General features: G+C 40.5%; 1 pseudogene; it reads left to right on the forward strand.

Annotated features, from left to right (window-relative positions):
• The first annotated feature begins 9,404 nt into the window (after nucleotides 1–9,404).
• LOC114683860 lies at nucleotides 9,405–14,779 on the forward strand (annotated as a pseudogene).
• The last annotated feature ends 3,002 nt before the right edge of the window (nucleotides 14,780–17,781 follow it).

Here is a 17,781-nt window from a genome sequence, read left to right on the forward strand (position 1 = left end):
TATTCACCCTGAGGATTTAGAGATGACTGATGGTTTTTCATATATAAAAGTTTAGATTTGTGATTCTTCTAAGATTTCTTTGGGATAAATAATAAAATAATTGGTCCTTTCTTTGTAACTGCAAAATGCAGCATGCCAGTAAAAGAACTGGCTGAGAAAAATACCTTGCTTGCTTACACTCTGTTAATCTACAACAAGTTGTTTGGATATGAATGTACGTGGGTTCTTGGGACAATTTGTTTTTCATCTATAGTACGTGGGATATTCAATTATGTAAGGGAATTGGGAAATGTGTTTTTCACCTGTATTTATTATAATCATTCATTTGAAAAATAGAATGTAAACACATTGTAATTTTTATATAGCCTGAAAAGTTTTGTTGGGTTATATAAGCTGTAAGTAAAAAATAAAGTTAGTTAGAAGGAAAACATCAGGGAAGAAAAACAGAACAGAAAAGGAACAGGGTAGAACAAGCAACAGTAAGAATAATAAAATGAAGAACTAAGCTTTGGTCCTCAGAAAAGTCCTCGTGTGTTTGTTTGTCTGTCCAGTAGTTCACCTGCTCTTGGTCATCTCTTCAGTCTCTCTGACCTGCTGAAAGTTTGCCATTCATCAACACCCTAGGTGAGACCCTGACATGTTGGAGATGTGTGTGTGTGTGTGTGTGTGTGTGTGTGTGTGTGTGTGTGTGTGTGTGTGTTTCCCTTTTTCACCAGCCCCAGAGAGTTAAGTTTAGTCCCCCTCGACAGCCTCAGAGAATTAAATTTCACTCCCTCAGATAGGAAGGTCAAGTTGTATGATTAGTCCACTGAATCCACTGGCTTCCCCTCAAACCCTGAGCTGCTAGAGGTTGGTTCTCATGGCAGTGATAAACTCTATATTGTTTTACATACTGTAAATACCAATCTGCATTTCCATCAACATTGTGGAAGGGTTCTGTTTTCTCTACACCATTGCAAACATTTATTATATATCATTCTTGATATTACCCATAACAGATGTGAAATGCTATCTTTTTTATTTAAAATTTTTTTCATTTTACATAACCAGTTTCCCCTCCCTCCCTTTCTCCCAGTCCCCCACACCTCCCTCCTATCCCACCCCCCATCCACTCCTAACAGGTGGTAAAGTCTCCCATGGGGAGTCAACACAGACTGGCATACCCAAGCCCCTCCTCCCTACATCAAGCCTGAGCAAGGTAACCCACCATAGGGAATGGGCTCCAAAAAGCCAGTTCATGCACCTGGGATAAGTCCTGCTCTCACTGCCAGGAGCCCCACAAACAGATCAAGCCACATAACTGTCACCTACCTTCAGAGGGCCTAGTTCAGTCCCATGCAGGTTCCCCAGCTGTCAGTCCAGAATCTGTGAGCTCCCACTAGCTCGGGTCAGCTGTCTCTGTGGTTTTCCCCATCATGATCTTGGCCTCACTTGCTCCTGTGATCCTTCCATGAGCTTGGCCCAGTGCTTGGCTGCGGATCTCTGCATCTCCTCCCATCAGTTACTGGATGAAGGTTCTATGATGACAGTTAGGGTAGTCTCCAATCTGATTACAGGGGAAGGCTGGTTCAGGCATCCTCTCCACTATTGCTAGGAGTCTTAGCTGGGGTCGTTCTTGTGGATTCCTGGGGATTTCCCCAGCACCAGGTTTCTCCCTAACCCCATAATGGCTCCTCCATTAAGACATCTCTTTCATTGCTCTCCCTCTCTGTCCCTTTCCCAAGTCAGCCATCTCCAGCCCTCATGCTCCCATCTCCCATCCCTCCCCTCTACCTCCACTCCCAGTTTACCCAGGAGATCTTAAGTAGTGAAATGCTATCTTACTTTGATTTTTATTAACATTTTCTTGGCTCCTAGTGACGATGCTTAATTTTTCATGTGCTTGCTGGCCGAAGTCTCTTAAGGTTCTTCGCTTATCTATTTTAAAATCAGATGGTTTGGCTTTTGTTATCTTTTATATGACATAAATTATATATATATATATCATAATATCAAATGGTATATATAATGTATTATCAAATACAGAAATTACAAGTATAGTCTGTCATTTTAAAGGTTCATTTTTATTTTATTGGTTGTTGTCTTTGGTGTGCAGATTTTTCGTTGGTATAGTCCTACTTGTTTATGCCAATGTTTTAAATTATCATATATTATTTAAATTATGTGTTTTAAATTATCAGGCATTAAGTTGAAGTCTTCTTTATGTTTTGTGATACCTTCTACATGCTAAGCAAGCAATCTACCATTGAAATATACCCCCTAGCACTTAAATCTTTAGTCTGTTTTGAGAGATTAGGAGGCAATTTAAGAATTCAATTTCATTATTTTGTATGTAGCTATTCAATTTTCTCAGCAACATTTAGTGAGGAGGCAATTTATCTTCAATTGAGTTCTTAGAAGCCTTGTCTAAAATTAGTGTAACATCATTAGCCGTGAGGTAAAGGCAGATCAAAACCACTTTCAGGTTCTATGCTACACTAGTCAGCTTGGCTGTCATCAAGAAATCAAATAACAGAAAATGGTGGTGGTAAGGATGTGGAGAAAGGGGAACCCTTATTCATTGTTGGTGGGAATATAAACAGGAACAGCCACTCGAGTGTTGGAATGCTTGGTTCCCAGTTGTTGGAACTGATTGTGAAAGATTAGGAGGTGAACCTTTTTGGGGAGGTGTGTCACTGGGGGTGGGTTTGAACTTTCAGAATACTCAATGTCATCCCCAGTGGATTCTCCACTTTCTGTTTGGGGGACTAAATGTGAGCTCTCAGCTGCAGCTCCAGCACCATACCTCCCTGCCTGTCTGCGTGTCTGCTGCCATCATCCCATGCCATGATGGTGGTGGACTCCTATCCTTTTGGAACTCTAAGGCCCAATTAAGAACTTCCTTCTCTAAGTTGCCTTAGTCAGGATGTTTCATTGCAGCAATAGAGAAGTAACTAATACAGCCAGTATGAAAATCCGTGTGGAGATTGCTCAAAAGTTAGACAGAGAACTACTCTATGACGCAGCTATACCTCTCCTTGACATACACTCAAAGGGCTTGACATCATACTACAGAGATACTCATTCAAACACGTTCACTAGTACTCTGTTTACACAGCTATGAAATGGAATCTGCCCAGATGCCCATAAAATAATGAATGGACAATGGAAATATGGTACATATACACAATGGAATCCTATTCAGTGGTTCAAAAGTGAATTGCAGGTAAATTGACAGAATTAAAAAATATATATACTGAGTATGAAAACATAGGCCCCAAAGGACAAATACTGCATGTTCTTTCTCATAGGTGGATCCTATCTTTAAAGCTTTAGATTTGCGTGTTTAAGTTGGAAATCCTTGAGAAGCCAGGACAGAAGAAAAGGGCCATTGGAGTAGGTATGATTTAAGGGGCAGGGGAAGGATATCAGAATATATGTTATATGAGAGCAGGGGAAGATAATGGAGGTGAATAAGTTTAAGCAGGGGTATGGTTGAAGGTGAGGGGAGGTGGGGAGGGTTAATTAACAAGACAGTATATGAGAAGCCATATGGAAACATACTACTTTATAAGTTACCAAAAAAAAGTTTAAAAAAAGACAAAAGGGCCAGGTGGTGGTGGCGCACGCCTTTAATCCCAGCACTCGGGAGGCAGAGGCAGGCAGATCTCTGTGAGTTCGAGGCCAGCCTGATCTACAGAGTGAGCTCCAGGACAGGCACCAAAACTACATGGAGAAACCCTGTCTCGAAAAAACAAAAAAACAAAAAAACAAAAAAAAGAAAGAAATAAAATAGAAAGAAAGAAAAGAAAAAAAGATAAAATGGAGATCCTTCAGGGCTAGGTAATACTGTTCGTAAAAGTCATGGGTTATTAAACAAAAATCCCATTGCCAAGTGTGGAATACCTCCTTATGAGTTGTTGGCCAGGGAGGCTGCAGAGGCCACCTCTTGTCTTTCTTCTTGGTTGCCACCAGAAATAGATGATAAAACCCTATTGCTGAAACTATTATGTACTTTGCTTACAGAGAAAGCAAGCCAGAACCGAACTGAAAGCATCCTTCCTAGTTGCTAGCTTTCATTATGATGTAAGTTGCTACACAGGCTGCTAGGGGAGAAACTTGGTCAGCACTATAACCTACCTGTGAGCCTTCAGAGCTACAGTACCAATCTGCTAGGCAAAATGAACCCACTGGTTTAACGATATCACATCTGTAATGACTGGGTTTGGGGCAAGCTCAGCAGGTGGGCTTTCAGTCCTGGTACTGTGAATCTGGTCAAAACCCCACGGTGGAGAAGCCATAGGCCCTGGGGAGGAACTTAGTCCTGTTGTTTGTCTAAATTGCCAAGGTGACAAACTGCCTTCTAAACATCTATGTTTATACCCCTAGATAAATCCTACCCTCAGCCTTTATCAAAGAAGCTTCTCTTTTCAGTGAACAGTGGGAAATACAGGCAAACAGCCAGGTTCCTGTAAATAGCATTAAGTTTATTTTCCCAGAATATAACATTTAATTTCTGTATTCATAGACTCCCGTTGTTCTCCTTCCAAGTTTGACCCCAGGAAGTCACTGGTCTGTGATTACACATTATTTTTCATTTTCTAGAATTCTATATAAATGGAAACACAGAGGCTGAGTTTTTTTTATGAGAAACACATTTTATAATAGTTCATACAACTGTAATATTTTAAGTTTTATAAATATATACAATTTATTGGGATTATACTCACTTCTCATTATTCTGTGTCATCCCCTTTCCTTCCCCTGTGAACTTCTTCCCAACTAGTCTTTTAGGGGTTATGAGAGAAGGACACTCCATCCTGCAGCAACCATTAACAGTAATGAGCTCCTCAGGAAGTAGTAGGACCTTGTGTATACTTCCTTTACCTATGACAGAAAGTTGAGGGGCTCAGTCTTGTACAGGTATCTATCAATCGTTGCTATGTATTCCTAATTGCAATGGTCATGTCATAACTTGGGTGGCAGGATTTCATAGCACCTTTCCCCATCTTCTGGATCTTATAATTTTATGCCTCTTCTGTGATGTTCCCTGGATTCTTGGGTATATATGATATAGATGTCCCATTTTGGGATCAATGTTTAACAGTCACTATTTTCAGTGTGACTTTTTAACTGGCTTGTCTTCTTTTACTCATCCTATGGAATTTTAGACATCTGTATAGTTACATGTATCAGTTGTTCATTCTTTTTATGGCTGCTTGTTTTCCAGTAAGTTCATAAACTGTTGTCTCTCTGTATCTGAGGGAGATTGAATCTAGAGCTGTTGTTGATGCTAAAATCTGTGGTTTCTCATATGCCTCATAAAAATAGTATGCTATTTGCATAGAACATGTTTAAACTCCCTCATACTTTAAATCATCTCCAGATTACTTATTATATCTGTCATAATGTCAATGCTATGCTAATAATTGTTATATTATGTTGTTTAGTGAATAGTGACAAGAAAAGCCAGTACATGGATCAGCACAGATGGTATGTTTATAAAAATAGTTTTGATTCACAGTTTGTTGAATTCACAGATGTGGAACCTGGACATATGGAGTGTCAACTCTACTACAATTTATTCTACCCATCCATCTGTTGAGGAAATTTTGCCTTATTTTCAATTTATGGTTCTTGTAAATAAAGCTGCTATGAACATTTGGCTATATATCTTTCTATGGACACATGCTTTATTCCTGTGTGGTAAATACTTAGGAGTGCAAAAGCATGATTATGTGTAGCTAAAATATAGACATTATAAGAAAGTGCCAAAATATTTTCCAAAGTGACTATAAATTTTAATTGCCCATTGGCAGCATATGAGAGTTCTGTCTTCTACAACCTTACCCATCTTTGTTTTCGTCACTCTTTTCACTTGTGACCATTCTCAAGAGAGGGGAGAGGGGATTCCTCTATATTTTTATTCACATTTTCCTGATGACCAATTGTGTAGAACATCTATTCGTGTGTTTGCCTGGCATTTGTATACCTTCTTTTACATAGTATATTTTCAAAACTTTTACCCAATTACTTATTGGAGTGTTGCTCTCATTGACTTTTATAATGGTAAAAACACTTAAGATTTTCAACACTTTGTAGACATAAAGTGTAATAGTGTTTACTCTAGACACTATATGGGCCAATAGATTTTTCAGAAATATATCATCTTGTAAAATTAAACTTTTTACATATAAAACAATTTCCCTTTTACCCTCCTCCCCTAACTTCACGATAGCCACCATTATACTTTTTGTTTCTACATATTTGAACAGCCTATGTATGTCTTCAGTGTTTGTATACTAGTTAATCATTTAAAAATTATTGGACTATTTTGCACTATATTTATCATATAAAGTTCAAACCACCATGTAAATGCATACACATATAAATACAACCTGCTGAGTGTATTCAATATTGTTTTAATGTATGTGTTTTTAGGGTTGGCCACTTGACACTGGAAGACTAATTATAGAGCTCATCCTTGGGGAAGACTAGTTCTCCCACTCTCAGTAGTTGTCTGTAGTTCTTAATCTAGAGGTAGGAGACCTATGGTATTGTATAATAGTTGTATTTGTGTTGTATTGTATCAGTTGGTGTTGTCATTGTGCAGGTCTTGTTTAGGGAGATGTATTGTTTAGATTTCATGTGTGTGATTTCTCTGTCCTGTATAGAATGCATAACCTCTCATCAGATGTCCTGGTCCTCTAGCTCTTACAGTTTTTCTTCTCCTTGAGCCTTAGGTATAGGATTATATTGTAGATGTATCAATTAGTGCTGGACATGTGATAGTAAGTTGTGGTGGTTTGAATAAAATGGTCCCCATATTCCCATAGGGAATGACACTATGAGGAGGTGTGGCCTTGTTGGAGTAGGTGTGGCCTTGTTGGAAGAAGTGTGTTACTGGGGGTGAGTTTTGAAGTCTCAGAGCTCAAGCCTGGCCAGTGTGTCTCTGTTTCTTCCTGCTGCTTGCAGATCCAAATGTAGAACTCTTGGCTAGCTCTCCAGCACCATGTCTGCCTGCATGCAGCTATGCTTCCTGTCATGATGACAATGGACTAAATTTCTGAACTGTAAGCCAGCCACAATGAAATATTTTTCTTAATAAGAGTAGCCATGGTCGTGGCGTCTCTTCACAGCAATAGAAACTCTATCTAAGACAGGTGTTTTCTGAACCTAGACCAGTTGTAACTTCCTGTAATGGTTTCCATCTGTTCACAAGAAGAGTTTCATTGGTGAGAATCACTTATCTGTGGGTACTAGAATGCAGCTAGGAATTATGCTGATCTTGATAATTTGTGGTTGTAGGTTCTCTTCTAAGATCCATGAGCTCACTAGCCTAAGTAGGTGGCTAGGTTCCAAAACTAGGCATGATTTCCCTTCTATTGAATATTCCTTAAGTATGATTAGAGAACTGTTGGTTACTACCAAGATGTAAGTGCCACTATTGTACTTCTGGGGATATTTTGCCATGCTGGTCATTGGTGTTCATAGGCATCCCCAGCTGGGTAAGACAATTGCTTGCTTTTATCCCTTGTCAGTTTGCATAGACCCTTCTGGTACTATGAAAGCTAGGTCTCCAAGAAGAGGTTATTGGGTCAAATCCAGCTTGTATCCTCTGAGTCCTGTGTCTAAAATGTTTGTTGTCTTCAGCAATAGAGATTCATCTTCAAAATCTGGGAGGCAACCAAAGACAATATCTTCATAAAGTTGTTTTTAAGATCATTTTCTTCTGGGTCATCTGCTTTGGGATGTTCAGGTCTTGCTGTTGTAGGACCATTAGGTTCTGGTGGTACCGTATTGCTCTTTATTCTGTTTAATCTGTTCTTACACTGCTGTCTACCCATTTCTTCCTTTAATCAGAACAGGTGGGACTCCAGGTCACTCTTCTTCCAATTGGTACAGGTGGGGCCTCTGGCCCCTGTGGTTGCTCCTCTTCCCAATTGGGCCAGGAGGGGGCATATGGCTCCAGTGGTCACTGGTGCACTGGGGGTTGGTTGGCTGTTCCCAATCCATACAGGGTGGGCATATCAAGGAAAATATCAATAGGGATTTTTTGACTCACCTGACCAAGAACTTGAAAGAATGTTTATTATGCCTGGTACTGGGGTTTTTGTCAGAAAGTCTATGGCTTTTGGGGGGAGCATTATATATACAAAGTGTTATAACTTCATTTAATATCTCTCTCTCTCTCTCTCTCTCTCTCTCTCTCTCTCTTCTGTAGGGTGCTGCTTTTATGTGTTCTTCTAGAAGTTTCACATCTATGTCTTTTTAGATCCATTTAGCTTTGTGTAAGGTGATAGATAAGCATCTAATTCCATTCTTCTGGATGTGGAAATCCAGTTTTCCCATTTATTGAAGATACTTCCTTTTCTCTAGTGTATGTTTTTGGCATCTTTGTCAATTATGAAATGGCTTATGTGTATTCATGTTTGGGTCTTTGATTCTGTTTCACTGTTCTTCATTTCTATTTTGTACCAGTACCAATCTATTTTTATTATTAAGGTTCTGTAATACATCTTGAACTCTGTAATGGCTTCTACAGCATTGTTCTTTTTTGTTTTCAAGATTTTTTGGCTATTCAAAGTCTTTGTGGTTCCATATAAGTTTTAGGATTATTTTCTATTTCTGTGAAGAATCTTGAGGATTATGATTAGGATTACATTGATCCCGAAATAGCTTTTTTTTTTTTTTGAACAGTCGTTTTCACAATATTAATTCTACCAATTTAGTTGACAGTGTACTTTGTTAGAGAAGAGGAAGAAAAATATGCTTGTTTAACCCTGTCAGATGTTGGTGATTAATAAGCAAGACCATATATCTGCTATGGGATGTCGTTCTGTATGCTGTGAATTTGTGTTGCTCTGATTGGTTGATAAATAAAAAGATGATTGGCCAGTAGCCAGCAGGAAGTATAGGCGGGATAAGCAGGCAAGAATTCTGGGAAGAGGAAGGCTGAGTCAGGAGTTACCAGCCAGACACAAAGGAAGCAAGATGACAAGGCAGAACTGAGAAAAGGCACAAGCCACGTGGCTAAACATAAATAACAATAATGGGTTAAATTAAGTGTAAGAGCTAGTTAGTAATAAGACTGAGCTAATGGCCAATCAGTTATAATTAATATAAACCTCTATGTGTTTACTTGGGGGACATGAGCAGGAAAGATTTGTCCTGACTGCTAGCAGGCCGGCACATAGGAAAACTTCCAACTACATATATCTTTTATGGAAACTACTTATCAGTCTCTTTGTCATGAACTAAATGGTATTTACTTAAGAAAAATAAAAGGACAATTATTATTATTTTAAAGGGGCATTTTAGAGTTTCTGTTGTTGTGCTAATACATTATGACAAAAGCAGTTCATGAAATAAAACATTTAATTGGTCTTATGGTTTCAGAGTATAGTACATGGCAGAGCAAAGACATGGCAGCAGGAACTATTGAGAGCTCATATCTCAAACCTCAAGTATGGGGAGAGAGACCACATTGGGAATGGTAGGAGTCTTTTGAAACCTCAAAGCCCACCCCCAAGTGAAACACCTCCTTCAACAAAGGCACATCTCCTAATCCTCCCAAATAGTTTCACCAACTAGGGACCAAGTATTCAAATATCCAAGACTATGGGGGATGCATCTCATTCCATTCACCACAGGGAGTAATGATTATTTAAAAGTTAATAATCATGTTTCTGTACATTTGACAACTTAGCGTCTAAGATAATTTTTGATTTTCTATGGTGAATTGTGTTTTCTTTTATGACTAATGGTGCTTTTTCAGATAGATATCACACTGCTCAATGCTCTAGGCTTGGTGGGTGGGGATACAAATGTGGTCTGATCCCCCCCACACACTGATGTTCTGAAGCAGATAAAGTCTGGAAATTTGCCCAAGGTCAACTAGAGTGAGAGGCTTAAGGTGACACTGTGGCCCAAGTATTTCTCCTATTTCTTAGTCAGTTGATTGTCAGAGATGGCGTTAATGTTGTTTCTGTGTGTGGCTGGGCCCATACAAAAATGTTCTTTTATGCCTGGTCTTTTTCAATCAGCATAATGTATATATGAGTTATGTTTGTGTTTCAGTAGTTGAAGAATACTATTCTCACTGGTGTATAGTATTACAATGTGCATATATTTCAAAGTATGTACATACATTACAAAAATGTACATATTTTTCAAATTTTGGTTTATGAATAATAATATTATGAACATTCCTGTACACATATTTAGGGTGACCGTTTGCTTCATCCTCTTAGTGATTACTAATGGTACAGATACTGTTTGTCTTGGAAGGGTTCTTGCTTGTTACTTAATGCATTAGTATTAAAAAACAGGGGGACTTTTAAGATGTGGAGCTTAGTTGGAAATATTTTAGTCAGTGGGAGAGGATTAAAGTAGCTCTTATGGGACTCCTAAGTGCTTGAGAGAGGGCATTGTTCTCAGAGCAAGCAGCACCCCTGAATTTCTGCCTGTCTTTCCTTTTCAGATGTGATCCCTTCCTCCAACCTGATGTCATTGTGCCATCATCTGCTGCCAAACCCTCACTAGAGACCAGGCCAGTGTTTCACTTCCCATTCCCCTAGTCTTGGACTTGAACATCCAGAACTGTGAGCAAAATAACTTTTTTCTGTTTATAAAGTTGGCCTGCCTGAGGTGTTTATTTCATTGTCGTAACAAAACAGACTAATGCAGGAATGTACCAAAGAGTTACATTTTTGAGTCACTGGCTAGCTATATGTTGAACTCAGTGAATATTGCCAGGTAATTTATTCACAGACTCTTTAGGAAGAATGCAGAGTAGAAGTAAACAATATGTGGAATATCTCTGAAGAGCATTTCACTAAGTGAGGATGGCTTGATGGCAGTCTGGAGTCCCAGGCCTGTGCTGTCTTTTATAACTCTGACAGTTCTATTTCCTGTTCCTCTGCAGTCATTCATTAAGCAGAAACTCCATGTCACCCCAGAACACTAAGTGATTAGTGACTAAACTGGTTAATCCTTGCGAGGGCTAAGACAGACTAAAAATTTCTAAAACTACCATTCTGACTCATGAAAAGTCAAATAAAACAAATGTGTACTTCTTGAAAATGAAAAGAAACAAGACTAAAACCTTGTGGTTCCCTTTGGTAAGGAGGTATCACCAAAAGGAGTATAGCTTGTGCAATAGGAAGAAGGTGCTGAGAGCAAAGTACCTCAGTTTCACCAAGTATAACAGCATCATCTATTTACTTAAGAGGGATCATGTTTTTATTACCAGGACCTGGGAGGAAACTCCAGCTCAATATGAGTGGAATGGAATGTACGTGAAAAAATTATTATGTATGGGCCTTAAGATCCATGTTGTACTTGTCTGCATTTTTATTTCTTTCCTTCCTTCCTTCCTTCCTTTCTTTTCCTTTCTCTTTCTTCTTTCTTTCTTTTTCTTTCTTTCTAATATTTTTTGTAGATCTAAAGATCAAAAGAGTAAAGGTGTCAATATGGAATTGGACTGATGGAACTGGCACACAGTAAACAGATAACAAATATTAATACATTAATAACATGTATATTTAAGAATTAGCATGAATTGAGAAAATGTGTGTGTGTCCTTTCAATCTTTTTGCAACTATATGAAGCTTTCTGTTTAAAAAATTGTTTATTTATTTATTTTTATTTATTTATTTAACATCCTGACCACAGTTTCCCCTTCCTCCTCACCTGCCAGTCTCTACCCCCATCACCCCCTCTGTTCCCACACCCCATCCTCCTCCTCTGTTTTTATTTAGGAAAGGGCAGATCTTCCATGAGTATCAACAAAACACAGCATATCAAGTTGTAGTAAGACTAAGCACCTCCCCATGTATTAAGGCTGGGCAAGGTGACCCAGTATGAGGAGTAGGGTCCCAAAGGCCCATAAAAGAGCCAGAGACAGCCCCTGTTCCTACTGTTAGGAGTCCCACAAGAACACCAAGCTACACAACTGTAACATATATGCAGAGAGCCCATGTCGGTCTCATGCAGGCACCTTGGTTGTCGGTTCAGTCTCTGTGAGCTCCAGTGAGCCCAGGTTACTTGATTTTGTGAATTTTCTTATGGTGTCCTTGGCCCCTCTGGCTCCTATAATTCTTTCTCCTCCTCTTCTGCAGGATTCCCCAAGCTCCATCTAATGTTTGGCTGTGGGTCTGCATCTGTTTCCATGAGTTATTGGATGAAGCCTCTCAGATGACAATTGGGCTAGGTACCAATATGGTGATAGGAGATGGCCAGATCAGGCTACATATCTGCTATTCCTTGGTGTCTAAGCTGGGGCCTTCCTTGTAGGTTCCTGGCAGATTCCCTCCTGGCAGGGTTTTACCTGACCCCAAAATGCCCCCCCTTTCCAGTAATCTCCTTCAGCACTCCTCCCCCAACCTGATCACTCATTCCAACCAGTCCTCAGTGAACTCACAAAATCTCTTCTATTTCCCCTTCCCAGGGAGATCTGGGTGTCTCCCTACGAACCCTCCTTGTTACCTAGTTTCCCTGGGTCTGTGGATTGTGGCGTGTTTTTCCTTTATTTTACAGCTAATATGCACTTAAGAATGAGTACCATACCATGTTTGTCTTTCTCCATCTGGGTTACCTCATTCCAGATCATTTTTTTTTCTAGTTCTATGCGTTTGCCATACATGAAGGTTTCATAAACACAGTGGAATTACGTAGTTGTTTCTTCATGAGGAAAAAATTCTCCCTTTATAAAACGCATGCCTTTTGGTTATGAGAAAATAACCTGTTGAAAATCAGATCTAGATGCCACCTAGTGACTAGAGTCACAATTGCAGTAATGAATGCCAATGAGATTTGGCAAGACTAGGTTTGTGGGGTACGACAGTGGTACATAGGATCCACTACTCACAACTCCAGGGAGGCTACCTAGAAAACAGGACCTTAAGAAAGACACAGGGATCACCCAACAACAAAGAAATGGATGAGATCTACGTAAACAGCCTGGACATGAGTGGGGGTAATGAAGGGCGAGGGTCGAGGGAAAGAGAGCTTAGGGGAGCGGGAGATCCCAGCTGGATCAAGAACAGAGAGGGAGAACAAGGAATAGGAGACCATGGTAAATGAAGACCACATGAGAATAGGAAGAAGCAAAGTGCTAGAGAGGTCCACAGAAATCCACAAAGATACCCCCACAATAGACTGCTGACAATGGTCGAGAGAAAGCCCGAACTGACCTACTCTGGTAATAGGATGGCCAAACACCCTAACTATTAGAAATATCATCCAATGACTGAGGGAAGTAGATGCAGAGATCCACAGCCAGGCCCTGGGTGGGGCTCCAGGAGTCCAATTGGCAAGAAAGAGGAGGGATTGTATGAATGAGAATTGTTGAAACAAAGATTGGAAAAAGCACAGGGACAAATAGCCAAACTAATGTAAACACATGAACTATGAACAAATAGCTGAGGAGCCCCCATCTGGATCAGGCCCCCTGGATAAATGAGACAGTTGATTGGCTTGATCTGTTTGGGAGGCATCCAGGCAGTGGGACCAGGTCCTGTCGTCAGTGCATGAACTGCCAGTTTGAAACCTCGGGCTTATGTAGGGTCACTTGGCTCAGTCTGGGAGGAGGGGACTGGACCTGCCTGGACTGAGTCTACCAGGTTGAGCTGAATCCCCAGGGGAGTCCTTACCCTGAAGGAGATGGGAATGGGGGGGGTAGGCTGGGGGGAAGGCAGGTGGAGCGTGAGGGGGGAGGACAGGGGCATCCATGGCTGATATGTAAAATTAAATTAAATTATAAAATAAAAAAAAAATAAATAAAAACCTCCAATTCTAGGGGGTAATCCTGCTATAGTCATGCTGGCCTGGGATCTTCAGTTTTTAGGAGTGGGAGTTGAGTTCTTATTGAACTGAGTGGAAAGCTATTCCACTGAACCTGGAGCTCACCTACTGGCTAGTCAGGGAGAGATCCCAGGGACATCCTATGTGCTGCTGGGATTATAGGCAAATGCCACTGTTGCTGGGATGTTACCTGGGTTCTAGGGACCAAAGTCAGATCTTCATGCTTACATGACAAGCACGTTAGCCATGAGCCATTTCCCCAGGCCCCAAATAGCTTGTTTTTAATCCTTTGTTGCTCTTGTTCTAATAGTCCTTTGAGAGTTTCATATGTGTTTGATCATATCCATCTGCCCTGCCAACTCTTCCCAGATCCACTCCCCCTTCCCAACCACCCAACACTGTATTCTTTAAAAAAAAAAAAATAATCCTTCAAAACCAGTTTTTTGACTCTTCCACAGGAGGTCTACACGCCGCCGATTGCTCTGCTGCCATGTCTCGAGCGATTCCCTGAGAAGTTCCAGCACATTTTGCGGGTACTCAGCACCAACATCGATGGGCGGCGGAAAATAGTCTTTGCCATCGCTACCATTAAGGGTGTGGGGTGGAGATATGCTCATGTGGTGTTGAGGAAAGCAGACATTGACCTCACCAAGAGGGCTGGAGAACTCACGGACAATGAGGTGGAATGTGTGATCACCATCATGCAGAATCCACAACACTACAAGATCCCAGACTGATTCTTGAACAGACAGAAGGACATGAAGGACAGAAAGTACAGCCAGGTTCTGGCCAATGGTCTAGACAACAAGTTACATGAGGACCTGGAGCGACTGAAGAAAATAAGAGCCCAAAGGGGGCTACACTGCTTTGGGGCCTTGGTGTCCGAGAGGTCAGCATACCAAGACCACTGGCCACGGGAGCTGTACTGTGGGTGTTTCCAAGAAGAAATGAGTCCCTGGGCCTTCGCTGTTAATAAATAGTTTATATACCTGTGCGGGGGTGGGGTGGGGTGGGAGGAGCCAGTTTCTGCTGGCCAAATATTCTCCAATGTGCGGTCTTCCTCTGGAGAGTAGGCCAAACTTACCACGGGCTACAGTCACAAAAGAAAAGAAAAAACTGTCCCTCCTTCCAGCAGCCAACAATTGCTAATAGATCCACACGTAAGGGTGGGACTGTGTGCCCAGCTTCTTTCCTCATGCTGGGATTTTGTCTGGTCTTGGGATTACACAGGGTTTGTGACTGTTGTTGCAACTGCTTTCTTACTCAAGACGAAGCATATTTTAAAACATTCCACCTGCCTCTGCCTCCCGAGTGTCGAGGCCAGCCTGGTCTACAAAGCGAGTTCCAGGAAAGGCTCAAAACTACACAGAGAAACCCTGTCTCGAAAGAAACAAAAGCAACAACAACAACAAAAACATTCCTGAAGCAATGATTACATGAACTTCTTTTTTGTCAGTTTGGGATACTGTTTTCAATTTTTTGGCTTTGTTTTTCAAAGTATTTCATAGTTAGCCTGATACTCCTGCCTCAACTGCCTGCATGTTAAGATTATAGACATGTGGGGTTTGGTGAATTTGCTTCGGGGTGAGTTAACATTTGAATCTTTAGCCTGAGTAAAGGCAATTATTCTCCTCATCCAATCAGCTGAAGACCTGATTCAAAGAAAACTGCTACACATACTGAGTGAAAGCAACCTACTTCACTTGAGTACTTTAAAGACGGAAGCTAGGGTTGTTGTTGGTTTTTTTTTTTTTTTTTGCCCTTTTTAACTAGAACTAAAACATTAGTAATTTCTGGATCATGAGCTGGGTGGTGTTTAGACTGCTACTAATCTATTGGCTTCCTCCGTTGTGATTTCTGAAACCCAAATAGAAGATCTCATCCTGTGATTGGCCAAATTCCAACATAACTTAAATTCTAAGCCCTGTAGGGAATCTACTGTTAAAAGGGGGCTGTTGATTGGAGGGGGAGATATGGAAGTTCTCTTCTACCCACAGTTTTAGTTTTTTAAGTTTTAGTTACCTATGGCCAACTGTAATCTGAGTATTAAATTAAAAAAAAAAAACAGAAACAGACAATCCATGAGTTTCACATCCCATTCTATGTTGAGGAACAAGATAGAATCTTAAACCACCTTACTTTGTCCTGCAGAATGTGAATTACCACCATGTCTAATATATCCATATTGTGTGTGTTACCTGCCTATTAATCCAGTTTATTGGATTGATGATTGAAATACTGCAGCAATAATAATGGCACCAAAGCACAGAGGTAGTAAGTCAAAGGGAGCATCTGGCCCTAAAACACAGAAAAGCAGATGAACTCTAATAGATAATTAAAAGAGAAAACAGATTGTATTGATTTAATACTATCTGTAGTTTTAGGGATCCAATCTACCATGGAGTAGGGGGATTTTGGAACATATTCTTCATAGCTAAGAAAAGACACACACACACACACACACACACACACACACACACACACACAAACAAACAAGCACATACAGGATTTTATATTCAAGCTAAAAAAAAAAAACACACACACACAAACAAACAAGCACATACAGGCATGTTATGTCAGCTTTAAAAAAATAATAATAACCTAAATACAAAAAAATAGTTCCTTGGTTAATTCCCATGTTGGACTAATTTACTGACACACTTTCCTCAAGGAGCCATCCTGGCTCACTGTCAAATTTTACATCATTGATAAAGACTCACGGGCTTTCATAGGGGTAACTTAAGGAATTGAATACACAAACCTTTGAGAGAGCCACTGGCTAGTGGTTCTAAACTTACATTGATTCAAGGAGGCCTATCGAGGAGATCTGATGACCAGTGGAGTTTTAGTTCAGGTTCAATCACCGAACGCATCTGAGTAAACATGCTCAGAATGTGAAATAATTTCTAGTTCATTAGTTGTGCTGCAAGAGGAGCTTGCTGAAGAGTTTGTGGAGTGAGAGATAATATTGTAGGAAACTGCAAGGAATACACTATAATGACCTTTATCTATAGAGGAAGTACACCAAAAAAAAAAAAAAACATTGCACTTCCTGGGGGAATTGCAGAGATTAGTGTCACTACGAAGGACACTGTCTTCTGCACTGCTCCCTGAGCCATAGACACAAGAGCTGTGACATAGATGTATCTGTTTTGAGGCTGGGCTCCCCATAATCTATTGATCTCCCCATTGTGTCCAGTAGTGGGTCTCTGAACTTGTCTCCATTTGCTGTAAAAACAGACTTCTTCGATGAGGGGTGGTAGCCACACTTTCCTGTGGTGGAAAGGATAATAAGATTTAGCATGTAGTAAGAAATTATGCTGGTCTAGCAACGTGGCAAAGGTGGATTACTTTCTAAGCTTCTTGAGCTCACCAGCCTCACAGATCTGGCTGTGTTTCCAGTTACCAGCACGATTTCCTTCCTGTTGAGTGGACCTTAAGTCCAATTAGACAGCTCTTCGTTGTCACTGTCGTGTGAGAGTCACTTACTTCACCCTATGCATATCTTGTCATGCTGGTAATTGCATCCATAGGTGTTGCAGCTGGGTACAGCTGTTTAATTGCTCCCCTCCCTTGGCAGCTTGCAGTATTTTCTGGGACCATGGATGCTAGACCACAGGAGAGAAGCTCTCAGATCACATCCAGTTCCAGTCATCTGAGTTATGTGTCCTAATTATATGGTGACTTCTGCAATTAGGAACCCACCCTCAACCTCTGAGGAACAAGCTAAGGCTGTAAGTATAATGTATATTGTTTTAAGAGTCACCTGAACTACTCTGACCAGCCATTTGGAAGGAGGTTCCTTGTGCTTGGAACTGGGATTGCTAGTCCATGGTTCTTGTGCGGCACAATGTCAGATCAAGTGGCTTAACTTTCATTAAGATATAAGGGGTGTGTGTGTGTGTGTGTGTGTGTGTGTGTGTGTGTGTGTGTGTAAATATAAAATAATATGATTCCTTGAAGAGTTATCAAGCAACATTGGTGTTGTTTTTAAGT

This window comes from Peromyscus leucopus, chromosome X (genome assembly GCF_004664715.2).
Source record: "Peromyscus leucopus breed LL Stock chromosome X, UCI_PerLeu_2.1, whole genome shotgun sequence".
Classification (NCBI taxonomy): Eukaryota; Metazoa; Chordata; class Mammalia; order Rodentia; family Cricetidae; genus Peromyscus; species Peromyscus leucopus.